Here is a 14,898-nt window from a genome sequence, read left to right on the forward strand (position 1 = left end):
TTTTCGACTTATGCAAATCGATTAAGTAACTATCTATATAGTTTTTGCATTCAAATCAGATTTGATATTCGACGATATCAAACGCAAATCGTTATAAATACATTTCATTGGTTTTCAACATGTTATTTCACCGAAAATGTATATTTATATATGAGCTTATAGATAAATATTACTTCATTATACTGTTTCAGAAAAAGTCGACAAAAATTTCTAGGAGTATAAGAATCTTCCTTTTTAAAAAATTGAAAAAAAAATTAAGGTAGCTTTTGAGGAATTCAAATAAAATTTTGTTTCGAGATTAAGACTCGAGAGTTCATACATGTTTACCGTCTTAAAACACGTAACTACGAGACTTTAAAATCTAATACGATGAAAAACATTTGAAAATACCTATTTTAAACAAAGTGCCAATGATTATTTTTTGATACATTTAAAATTAATTTAATATTCGAATCTAAATAATGATTATAAATATTTTTATAATTATTGTTCTCCATACATCTATAATTGCATTTTTCGTAATGATATTATAAACGAAAGAACTGTTATAACATGTAAGTTATAATTTCTAATTTTAGGCTATGAAAATAAAAAAATGTATTAATTTAAACATTAAAAAGATACACGGTCACGGTTCAGTAATTAATTTTTGGATTCAAACAAAAAAAAAACAACTTTATGAATTCGGTGTTCACTGTCAAACGAGTAAAACTTAATTAAAATAAAAGTGGCCAAAATAATTAAAAATAACAGTGGGTTATGGAGAAATTCCTATCCCGTAAAATACGTTTATGGACACACGAAAAATACGTTATGGTGAACTATACATGTATGGTGTTTCTTATTCAAACAAATTTCAGCCTACGGCTATCAATATTTTCACATTAATTGAAAACGCCGACCAATTACAGATCACACAATGAGAAAAAAATAATGTTAAACATTGCAAAATGTAAAACTATATTGCTAACGAAAAAAAAAATTAAATTAGTTAGGGTATACGTTACGCAATGCAGGACTATTAATAAACAATTTTAGAGTAAAGTGATAGGCCTGTGATAAAATCACAGCTATGAATTTTCCCTTAGAATGTAGTAGTTTTATTTATTTATTTTATTTTTTAAGGGGGGAGGAGAATAAAAAAAAAAATAATAAAGACCAAACGATATCGATTTAAGAGAATCGGTAATCGTAGAATATTAAAGGACGAGTATGGGGCAGATTGACTTGAAGGTCAAATTTTATCGTATTATATGTACATAAATTAAGTGGTTGACTTTTAAAATAATATCCGCAGAATATTGTGTTTACAGTCAATTTGGTGGATTTAAGTTTTTAAACATTTATCTCTTGATCAGTGTGGAAAACTGCCGGCCAATCTTTTTTAACTATCAAGTGTCGGCGGTTTTTCGTAGTTTTTGTATTCCAGTATGCAGTACCTCGTGCAAGATCAACTGGCATGTGCCACGTTAAACTACGAAATCTCTTCAAAACGGGGTTGTTTGATTACACGGTAATCCGTTCACGTCGATACGATATTTTAAAACTGATGCTGATATATTCAAATCGTTCGGTTTTATTAACTCGTTTTTGTTCATTTACGAGTATTCTACGTACCACTATAGTTTAATATCGTAGATCTAATAGACATGCACACGCACACATATATTATAATAATTATATGTAGCAGTAAATGCACCATACGTGGAAACAAAATAATCGTATTTATTTTATTTTTTTTTTTCATTTTCTTTCTACTCATTATTAGACCGCTGATGTCATTCTTCTGCCCTAACCATAAACACGCATATGCATATCGAATAATTTTGTCGTGATGGAGAAATGAATCAACATTATGTAAACCATTTTTTTTTTTCTATCGCCGACGTGGGCGGAGCGCTTAGTCTTTTATCTTCTACCGCAGCACGTCACCGCGTTTTAATACGCTGTACGTCAGCGGTCGATCAGACAACGCGACCTCAGTGCGTTAATAATTGTAAGTTAATTGTTTAAATGCAATTCGTACGATCTGTTTGTTTTTAATTGACATCGTGCGGTCGGATAAACCACAATGAATATATTTATCATGATAACAGACGTTACGATTTGTTGCGGAAACTAGAAGAATCCAGCACCCGAATCGATTCGTTAACAAATGCATACGTTGCGCTAATATTCGTCAATCCGATCGTCGTGATTGTCGGCGTGAGAGATGCTCGTTTTGCAGTCATTGCAACCAACAAAACTATTACCGATCGCTAATAACGGTTAACTAATGAATATAATACTATTCCGAACAACATAAAAGCATTTTAAATGATTTTCAAAAATCTTTTTACCCCAGATATATGTGTATATATAATTATCTGGTTGCTGGTTCGTTGGCCGTTGCTAAAAAAAATTGTAAAACACCGACAATTCAGAACAGAATATCAGGTCATAGGGGGCGGATCTATGAAAAGTATACCGAAATCGGGGCAAATTACAGCTGAATTTCATTGACTTGCGAAATACATTTCTGAAAATAATATAAACAAACACTAAATTCGTATCGTTGCAGTTAAATTGTTTTCCTCAAATAAATAGATAATTCAAATATTAATGCAACAAATATGTTCTTATTATCAATATAATTTTTACTGTTATTATTAAGGTGATCCAATAAACTATAAACAGTATTTGCGTAATATCTTGAACGTTTAATGTAACCAAACCGAACGCCGAAATCGTCGGCTGGTGATACAAGACGATGACATCTCATCTTATGTACGTAATAATATATACAAATATCGTATGTATTTTGATCTTATGCGAAATTCGTATGTCGTACTTGAACGATTAAATATTAAAATATTCACGTTCTTTGTCCGTGGGCTTGGTTCGTTGTATGTGGTCCGATTATTGCTGTTGTTTCGAATTCCGAGATAAATCTGCAGCGATATGAGATTTTACGTTTATTCAATTAGTTTTTCATCATTATTTAAGAAAAAACGTGTGTATGGATTAGTGATTGAAATTACGATCGAATGGTGTGGAATAGTGTTTTATTTGATTTATTTTCCATTAAATATCAAAGAGATTCAAGTATTCATTCAACATTTAGTTTTTATATTTTAAAGATACAAACTAAATAGAATGAATAAAATGTAAATAAATTCTCATTGCTAACTTTTTTCTGTAATCGATAAAGATATTTAATGTACTAATATTGTATAATTATATAATACTGTAAATGAAAGATAAATAATATCCAGAAACAAGAGAATAATGTGTTAACTGAAAGAAAGATTTTAATAAAAATTTAAATAAAAAATTGAAAAATCAATCATGACCTTATGATGAGTTTGATACCATTCTATTGCTATTTAAAAATGTTTCTCGGTGAACGTCAAGGTAATATCTACGATATGTATACTACATATGTACATATTATGGGTATTGAATAGGTCTTGTATAATTTAAAACTGATAAAGGATAAACTCCAATTTAATAACGAAATCCATGAAATATATATAATAATAGAATTCACGAAAGATTATATGTCGATTATTGTAATTTATAGTTAATAAAGCAGGTTTAATATTAAGTTATGTAGTAACTTGTATTATAAAAATATATCAAAAATAAATTTATATTTTACTGAAGTATATCAACAAATGATTTACTCAAAATGTATTACCCAAATACTGAAATATGCCCCTACAATTATTAGCTTAGAGCGATAAAATAAAAATATAAATCACTTTTATGTTAATTAAAAAATATTTCGCTTAATTCTACTTATTAGTTTAAATAATTCGAAAAACTTAATAATAAAAAGTTATGATTTAATGAATGTCTTTATTTATTTTTTATTATTCCATACTAATATATTAGTTTTATTGTTTCAAGACAAATCTTAGTAATTTTAATTTTACCAACTAGTTGTTGTACTACGCTAAAATAATAATAATAAGAAAAGTAATTTCTATACCTCAATGTTCGAGTTATTGCGCAATCTAAATATAATAATTGGTTTAAAATGAAGAAAAAACCGTTTAGTTAATCAAAAAATAATTTTTTTCATTTATTAAAAAAAAAAAAAAAATGTTGCGTTAACATAATTCTTTATACTTGACCGGTACTGAGAAAATGTATACCGATTTAAAATTTAAAACATTGTCTAAGTAATTAAAAAAAAAAAAAAATAATAATAAAAAAAAAATACTATGAACTCTATCTAATCTAGTTAAAAAAAAAATGTAATTTATTTCCTGGTCGCTGGCATAGACTACAGTAGTAACGTATTAAGTTTTTGAATTCTGACGAGCGTCAGAGGGCATATGTATACAATATGTATCCCCAAAATAATAATTAACGAGGCTTGCTGTAACAGAGCATAACGCGTGGCCGCTGGACGGCTTTCGGGAAAATGCGAACGGAGAACGTTAACGGATCGGCAGACCGCGCGGGATCCGTCGGCTTGGATACGGGCTCGGAGCCACGTCGAACCGCGTCTAACTCTGAAGAAAAATGTTCAACGGCGTAAAATCAGATAGGAACGTCAAAACGAACGGGTGTTTGCGATAAAACGCGAGGCGCAATAGCAGAAGCGTAATTGAACGTAATTTACGAGCGGCACAAAAACCGATCACGTCCAACAGCTCGACCGGGACGGGACGGACAACGTGTTCGACGACGAGCTCGTGCGAAACGGCCAAGTTTTGATCAACACGCCGAATTCATGTGAAAATTAAAAACGGGAGAAACATTAGCGAGAGAAACAAAAAAAAAAATGGAAACATTTTCAGCGATTCACCGAGTCCCCCTGCCGTTAGCGTATCACTGGACGGAGGGACATTAGGTATGTTTTTGGGCTTTTCGACGGACCGGTAGAATTAACAACGCACAGATTTATCATGTTCCTTTGCCGCTATTCCGACGACGACGTAACGATACACCGAAAATACTGATCGGACGCGATGTGCGCTCGTTGCGCTATTGACGTTTTAAGACGTACATGTCCCCAACCCCACCCATTTAATTTTTCGCACTTTTTTCTGTGCCAAAATTTAGTGCTCTATTCCTACGAATTCCTGCGATCACTTTCGAAATTCCTGCTCCGAAATCCCTGCCAAAAATCCATTTTTGTATGGGTGGGCTGGGGACATGTACGTCGTTTTAAGTTCGCGTCGCACTATCGCGGTAAATTTTTGTCACACTACAAAGCGGTTTTACGTTCTCAGCTTTCGTTGCCCACGCGTGTTGCGCATAGTGATTAGAATATATTTTAATATAAATTAAAATATCACAAGTAAGTTCGATTTTTGAAGCTACATCATCCCAGGCTTTGGCTTTAGCATAGCGGTCCACCATATACTCTCCTCGGAATTCATTTTCCAAAGGCACTCTTCTTTTTCGACTTCCACAGTAAGTAGTTCAGCGTCGAAAAAACTCATTTCGAATAACATTTAAATACCTATTGTACACCGAAAACGCGCGATAATATCGCTATAGTGTGTTACAAACCATGGGTTTTTATTTTGAACGGTCAAAAATAGTATGAACCACACGTTGTTGTGCGGCGGCTAACGGTTGAACGCAGCGGAGACGCTCGTGTCACGTTTCGTAAATACACATGTGATGGTACCATGGGCGCTCGCAGGGGAGGGCCAAAGGGGCCGTTGCCCCTACTGGGAAGTTTTGTTTCAAAACTATTGTTAATTTAATACCACGCATATTAATAATAACATCATTTTATTGAGATCCATTTTAGATGTTTAGTTAAATTTATTATATTTTTAGATATTCTAAAATGTATAATATTGAACGTATTTATTTGTTTACAATGTTTTCACAAGACTGCGTATCGCAAATAGACTATAAATTCCCCCGAGTACCGATTTCTATGGTATTTGATTTTGTTCTCATATATTTTTAGATACACGTTATGACCCTTAGAATTTTAATCTTGTCCCAGGTGGAATTTTATCCTGCGGGCGCGCTTGAATTGTACCCTCAGAAGAAACCACGCGATTACTACCGTGACCGCAATAGTTTGACGTGACCTTACCGTTAGGTTATAATCCGCGTAACCTTTTCGCCGAAACTCGTGCGGTGCGAGTGGGATGCGCCGGAAACGGTTCGCACCAAAACCCGTTTGACGCGTTCGAGATAAATCAACGGCGTATAAATCTTTCGGGGAACGAAAAATCCATTATCGTCACGACACGAAACGATGCGTACATTAACGTACAATGTTTTCCTCCGAGAATCGATCGTTGCACATGTGCGTACGACGACCGTGCGACGTCCGTTGGAGTAGTAACGATTATATGCAAATAAATGCAAACGATTTTGCGTTACGTGCCATCCGTGTTTACAACGGCATTTATATTGTATTCATTTATTTTTTTATTTTTTTGTAGACATTTTTTAATGTCTGTCGAATAAAAAAGTGCATTTTTCTTCGTACGCAAAAATAACAACAACAAAAAAGTTTATAAGAAGACCGAAGCGAATTGAAATAAAGTTGTTTTTCGTTTTTTCACACCGAAACGGTGGTGGGTCTGTTTCGAAAAAAAAATCACCCGGAAATAACAGTACAGGAGTCCAGAAAATAATGGTGACAAATTATACATGTAAAATATTATCCCTTGAATGAAAAGGATTTTTTTCGAGCATACGTTTCGTGATATAGCAGTTGTTTATGCAGAGATAGATTCCAGTGATTCAATAAAAATAACCGGATGAATTTTCATTCTTTGGCTACAAATGAAACATTGCGTTGAACGAATATTGCACCCGCAGTGTGCATCCGAAGCATTGATCTCCTGTGAATCCTGTCTTCAAATCAATTAGTTCGTAAGAGCCTGTTTCGCGCGTCTGCCGCAACTAGAGACACTTGTTTTTTTGCGGCCACTTAACACACTGCATTGCAGAAATCGGTAACGTATAAATCATTTAGAAAAAAAAAAACAAATATAGGATTATTCTCGTAAAAAATGCGCCGACATCTAATGATTTACACTCGCTACCACGGGGAGACTGCATCGTTAACGTAATACTGGATTATTCGACAAAACCAAAATTTGTTTTAATGGAACAGATCGCGAGACGGGCACTATTGCGCATCTTCACTCTTCACAATCTTAACACGGACTTAGCACACAGATTTGAGGCGTTTCTCTGGTACATGCATAAGTTGCGGCACGTGTTTTTCACATATATACACGGTCATTTTCCTTCGACGTAAAATTGGATTTATAAGGGAATTGAACGTTGTACGTACTTCAATATAGACACTTAACAAATAATAATTAATTAATAAAAAAAAAAAAAAAAAAAAAACAATATTTTTAACCATACCAATAATATAAGAGTAATATTGAAATACTATCAAGTCCGATAAAACGGAAAGGAAAATATTGGTTGTAAATTTGTAACATTCATTTACACGAAATTTACTACGATCTTATAACAGATCAGATATACTAACATGTCTGCATGAAATGTGATCCTTTATAATTTGTCTGATTCATGATTTCACTACGGGTTTACAGTTAACGACCAAACCGTTGTTAGGGATACGTCTTGGGGTGCGTCTTAGTCGTTTGTAATTTTCACTAGACTAATGTGACATCCAACGCGACGTTTCGAACATATTAGCATAACGCCCACCGATAAGATGTGTGCGCATCAAAAGGAGTTACGATTTCATAGAGAAACGATATAATTGACAGACGCAGTTCCGGATACATTCATATATGTATGTATTCCCTGCCAGTAGCGCATTATTCTATAATATCCTTATTATCCGTTTATATTACTTATTATACTAATATTCTTAGCGTTTTTACGTGTTCTGTTGAGTGATCTAAACACGATTTTTTTTTTTTTTTATGCGTATTTTCGTCGTTCCCGACGCAATTGATCCGGATTTACCGGGTATGTAAATGCGTGTTTTACATCTTCGATCTGCGAGTCCTGATCGTAATACACACTCAAAAACAACGAATCCTTTCGACATTCGTTTTATATATTATAAATCTAGATAAATATATAAGTACCTTTTCATTTGACAATGTTTTTTTTTTTCAAATTTTGCCCCCTCCCCCAATTCAATGAAATCGTCCAAAACGAGTTGTAACTTATAAAACTCAATTTGTAACTATTTGTAACCAACTTTTTAGAATTTATAATCTTGGCTCTTTTGAGTAATCGTAAATTTCTCAATAAGGTGCAGTTTAATGCACGTATAGGAGCTGTTACACATGCTTTCTATTATGGTTTGTCTGAGATTCAATACTTTGAAACGAGTTTGAAGATTCTTCAAGATGAAGAAGATGGTATAATAGTTCCAAATTCTAGACTAGATACTTATGTGCGTTTGGATATTGCCCATTTGATTAAAATGATTAGTAAATAAAAATATTTTAAGATGAGAAGTCACGGAAAGATTAAAGAATTTTACGTTAGAACCATAATTCTCCTTATAAAATCAAAAACAATTAATTTAAAACAATTTTCCACGGTTACCATAATTACACAAAATAAATAAATCCATAGTGTGTATTTTGTGTGTGACCACTGTTTATGAATGTCGTTGTAAAAACACACATTTTATATTTTTATTTTTTTTTGGAATGTTTTAATATTAATAAAAAAAAAAAAAAAAAAATGGGTTTTTATGTTTTACTGCCAAATGAATATTACACAGTACTTAGGTCCTACTTATTTGTAAGCATTATATTTTACTTTAATGATGAGAGAATTCAGCTAATGAAATGTATTTATCGTATTTATATGAACTCAATAGAGATACTAAAAATACTTCACACAAAATCTTTACACACGTTAAGAATTTACTGGCTTGTATAAATATTAGTGGATTTGTATAGTTTTTTAATATGTTGTATCATTTTTTTTTAAGTAATTTTTAAGCTGTAACTGAAGGTGTAAAGTCGTTATGGAATATGAAGTTTAATAGATGCACTGTGGCACAGAAGTTATACTCCAAAATAAATATGACTGAAAGGATAATTTGTACTTAGAAGGAAATGTATATCATAGCATATTATAGTATGTTTCATAGTACAATACCGAAAATCCAGATAAATTTCATGATTGATTTTTTTTTTATAAATAATTTATTGTTAATAGAAAATTTTGATTTTTAAACTGTGAACATTAGGTAAGGCTATGTTGAGCACCTTTATTTCTGATTTTATTGATTATCTATTAATAATTATCTACGGATTTTTTTCGTAAAATTTTGCATGTTTGATATATGCCGAAAAATAATTATAAGTGCACAGTCTTATTTATAACTTTATAATATTTAAATTTGTTCCGATTGACGGATTCTTAGTTTTAAGACTAAGTTTTATTTTTCTGGTGAAATTCGTTTTAATTATGTTTCAATCGATTTTTACAGTTTTAAGATCGTAAGAACTTTCTTATATTATTGGGATTGTTTTAAATTGTTGATAGAACCATTTTCGGTCATTAGCATTCATACACACGTATAATATGTTTATTATAATGCTGTTAGCCGTTTGTTATACTCGCGTGTTATCATACCATAAATACAACTATTGCTGGTGAATACGAATATTTTGGCATCTATTAGTTGATCACAACTATACAAATTATTCACAAAGATTATCGAATGTGAAACTCGTCTCGTAAACCGATATCACGTGCATCCATTCGTCTGCTTTCCAGGATATGTAACCTGCACGTTATCATCTTCTAAATTGACATTATTTGTATTTTTTTTTCCTTTACAAGGTTTCGTTATTTCCTTTGATCTTTATCCTGTACATACACACACATATGAGTACATGCATAGTAATAATATGCGTCGTAATTGTTTATATATTACGTAACAAGCCTACTCTTAACATCTTGCAGATTTTTCGTACAATACAGCTAAACGCCCATGTTGGTATTGATTTCCATTGCAGGACTTTTTATTCGAACCGAAAAAAATAAACGTACTACAATGCAATTTGTTCACCCATGAACTGGTCGATTAAATGGCAAAACTTCGATTTCGAAAAGAGCTTTTAATCTTCCGTAATGTATATATATTTATATATATACATATGATGCGCAATTTACTTTCTCGAATTGTGATCGTGAATTGTCGTCCGTATATCGCTGATCGTAATCAATTCTTATTGTACAACGTTTATTGCAGAGATTCCCTTAATTCCCATTCACAGTGCTGTCATATTTTACCAATAAAAAAGTAATTGTTGAGATGAGAGAATATTCTTTACGATAACGCTCGTACGCAGTTTTTCGTCCAGCTTATAAATTATAAATCATATCGTAGAAGTTCCCTTCAGCAGTTACGTAACTGCTCTAGTAAGCCACCAAGTGCACCTAACCAATCATAACTCGAACAACTGAACATTGGCTAATTTGTAAATAAATCACACAGGGACTTATGAAAGATGACAAGTTAAAAATTAAATGTACTATATTTATTTTCAAAATAGGTCTGTTGATAAACAGGAACGGGTCATTAATATATATGAATGTTGCCCATATATATTTGAAACCAACGGTTGGTCGGGAAAAACGACTCTGATCGATCTAGCGTGGTGTAATATACTATAATGAACACAAATGGGGAATCAGGCAGATGATAATATTTTGAGGATATTTTTTCATAGTTTATCATAAATAATACGAGAAAAATATTATGAATACGTTTTTTATTCGATTATGTATTACAAGAGCGTAAAACATTATTTGAATCAACGTCCGATGGTAAATTCTAGTTTAAATGCTCTTACTGGACTGCGACTTCTTGGCTTACATAATACATCGTGCTCTACGATACCTTTGCACGATATGGTCCCTGTTTTACAACCGTACACTCGTTGCTAACAGAGTTTTGGTATTTTACGACCCGAACGAACTGTTCTCGATATCGTCCAAATAATATTATTACATTGATGATTTCTTTTAAACGGCGCGACTAAATTATTGAAACGCGCGCAGTAGGATTGTGAACATTTGTTCGTACTGTTTCCAGAACTGGATCAAGGGAGGGGAGCTATAACCTCGGGTCGCAAGTTTAAAGGGGCCACAATAAGCTGCTTTTCATATAAAATGGCATAAAATAAAATGTTATTATAATTTTCAACAATATGCAAATAAACTAAACTTATCTTAATTATTATTTAATACAAATAACTAAATCTGAAAAAAATGGAAATGATTTTTGTAAAAGGGCCTCACTAAAAGTAAAGTCCCCTCATGTTATGACAATAATCTGGTCCTGACTGTTCCTTCTCGATTATTAAAAGTCCACCGTTGTATCCTTAAGTATTTTATCGGCACCAATTTACATAATATATAGTAATATTAATGTAAACAATGATTTCTTAAGCAGCACAAATGATTAACAACAACATGATGATTAGTGGACGGATTTTTTATTTTTATTTTTACGCGTTAACGGACGGCAGCCGACGTTGACGTGATGCAATCTGTCATGACCGAGTAGATCACCACACTCGTACTATTTATAATCTTGTACATGATAAGTCTCCGTCTATACTGTAAAGATGTATAAATGTCGTCAGACGAATTAAACGCAGCTCGACACATTCCAAAATTAAGTAGATTTATATTTTTAATTTTTATTTTTTTTTTATCATATGTTACTTTTTTATATCGGCCTTGTGGAGATCGCTATTTTTATTATTCGTTACTACTGGTGTTATAATAATAGTGGACCCTTCGTCTTCACCCGACGACTGAATTATGATTTGAAATTTGTCGCGATGAATTAATTAGCACGGACTGGATACAAAAACACATTTCACTGTATTTGTCTATCGTAACAACAGACCGATCCGCGGATTAAATGAGAAGAAAAACGGTTTAGAATCGCTGTTCGTCGATTTCGGAGTAAATTAATCACACTTAAGTTGGATCAGAAATCGAAAAAACGAAATCCGAGAATCAAATTAATTTAGACCCACTCCCCCAAATATCGTTTAAAGAATCAATTCCTGCGATGGCGCATTGGGTTGTTCGTTTACGTCACGTCGCAACGGTCTGGTAGAGAAACTTAATACGCCACCTCGTGGACGATGGCCGAGAGACGAACGAATCGGTAGTCGTGCTCATGAGCACGCTAAAATGACGATAGCAACCACGTTGATATTAATTAATATATTTCTTGATCAAGGTATGGTGAATCGATCAACCTTACGTTGTATGCGTGTAAACGATCTGAATGTTTTATGGAATAACGAAATAACTAAAAATTCTTACATCGACCGAATCAGTGATTTGAATTGTTACATTTAACCGTTACCTAATTTAATATTACCAAATAATAAGTGCATATTTACATATTATTGTGTTATCGTTTGCACCTGGTGAGTCTAAGTGAGGCTTTCCGTTTGCCGCGAAACAGTGAACAGTGTACACACGCGAGTCATACTGATCATTCGCTACAAAAACTGTTCTCGGATATTATGTGATACTCGATAGGCAGTAAGACATTAAAAACTAATTTATTTTAATTTTAAAATATTCCAAAAAATGCAAAGAGAATTAAAAACGTGTATCAGCAACGACGTCCATAAACAGCAACACGTGGCCACTCGCAAAATACTCTGTATGGGTTTATTTGTTTCGTGTAATTATGGTAACCGTGGAAAAACGATAGTTGATGTATTGTTTTAAATGTAACGATTCACTCTAACACAAGCCGTGATCGATTCACGATTGTACTTTTTCGTTTCTATTAATCTTGGTTTTTGCGATATTTTTCGTATTGATATTTCTGTAGTTTACAATTCACAAGATGAACACTGATTTTGGTGGGTATTGGGTTCAACAGTGGCTTATTTTCAATTTTTTCTGGGGGGTCCACACTTTATACATAACTAATATAAACTATATATTATATTGTAATAGTTATTGGAGGAAGTTAAACTAAATATATAATGTAATAATCGTATATTCTTATGTAATATTATATTATATAATATATATATATATATACCTATATGTTGTATTTACCATTATATGTTATAAAGTATTGTTATAAAATAAATTCTAGTTGTCTCAATTTTTTGGCCAACTCCTCTATCACTTCATCAATAGTAATTTCAACTTTTCTGTGAATGTTTAATATAGCCAATTCTGCAAATATGTAGGAATTTTAGTTTATTTTTTATTTTTTGGAGAAGTTCTAATGGGGGTCCAGTGATGACAATGATGTAGATCGGAAAGTGATTTATATTTAGTTTAAAATAAAGTTACACAAATTTGACATGAATATTACAATGTAATTACTACATGTAAAAAGATAATTATTTATTTATTTAACGATATACGGTGACAATACCAAGTGGGGTCTACCGAGGTATTGTATTTCTATTGTTAGTCGATTTCGATAGTTATAGACAGGTTGGAAAAATATAACCAAAAAATCATCTATGTAAATAACAGATAATTCAATTAATATATATCTAGATAAGATGATATACAGCACCAATTTATTTTATCTAGATAAAGATAAAAATACATACAAATTTTCTAGATAAAAAAATAAATATATTTTTTTTTACTTCTATTATAAATTTATAAATTGTGAATTTGTATAATACCCATGTAAAATATTTAGAATGTTTAGAGTTACTTAAAAATGAATAGCCGGAAGGCAATTTAACTACTATATTCGCAAGATTGAGAAAAATAATCCAATACTGGTTAGGTCACAGTCAGATATAGAAACTATAATAACTTGGTATGAACCAGTGTCATTCTTTTAACATTAATTCCTACCGAGTACAACTGGAATACGCTAGAATAGTTCTTAAGGAAAGTTAATAGTACAATAGCAGACGGCAAAAACTATCAGTACTCATAGTATTTGATCCCATTTTTACATCATGTTTTATTAATAATGAATTTAAAGGTATTCTGGATTTTCGTACATCCGATGATGCACCATTGGGCGTAATCACACATTACGTATGGCAAAGAGACTATCAAACCAGAGGACTACAACATTTCCATACATTTATTTGGATAGAAAGAGCTCTAGTGTTGGGAGTTTCAACAAATAACGAAGTAGCTGATTTTATTGCGAAAAAAATTACGTGTGATAACTTGATAAAAATTAATTTCCAACACATTCAAAACGTATAGATTCATATCAAATGCACAAGCATAATAGTTATTGCACACGCAAGAAAAATACATCGAAAGGTATAGTTCAATGTTGTAGATTTGAATATCCTATGACTGTTACAATTCAGTTTACAATCCTTGATGTTGCTACATCTATTACTGGACGAAGAAATCTAAAATCGAAAAGAGACTTAATGATATACCACGATCAGAAGAAGAAGCAAATATAAATTATTATATTCCTGCTATTCTATTGGCGTGTGGAGGAAATATGGATATACAATTAATTTGTGAAAATTCATGTGCCCTTAGTTCTTACATAACAAAATATCAGACTAAACCTGAAACATTTAATGTTTCACAAACGTTTGATATAATAAACAGTAATAAGTCTTTAAATACTAAATTATAGAATGTACCTTTACGGTCACTCAGTAACAAAGAATGTGGAGTTCTAGAAGCATGTGATATGTTGCTAGGTATACCATTATATAGAACTGATAAAAATACAATCATCAAATGGCTGGATGTAAAAATAATGAGGAACAGAAGACTGAAATCAAAAACAGAAATAGAAAATTTGTACAACCAGTCTACTGATCTGTACTACCCTTCGATGATTGATATTCATTACCCTAACGGATCCACTGAAATGTAAAATACTAATCTATTTGGTTTTGCTAGTAAATACGATATTGTAAAAAAAAAAACCACGTTTGACAAAACTTCAATGTTATGAGCAGGGAA

Source organism: Sipha flava, unplaced genomic scaffold (genome assembly GCF_003268045.1).
Source record: "Sipha flava isolate LNK unplaced genomic scaffold, YSA_version1 215_pilon_pilon, whole genome shotgun sequence".
Classification (NCBI taxonomy): Eukaryota; Metazoa; Arthropoda; class Insecta; order Hemiptera; family Aphididae; genus Sipha; species Sipha flava.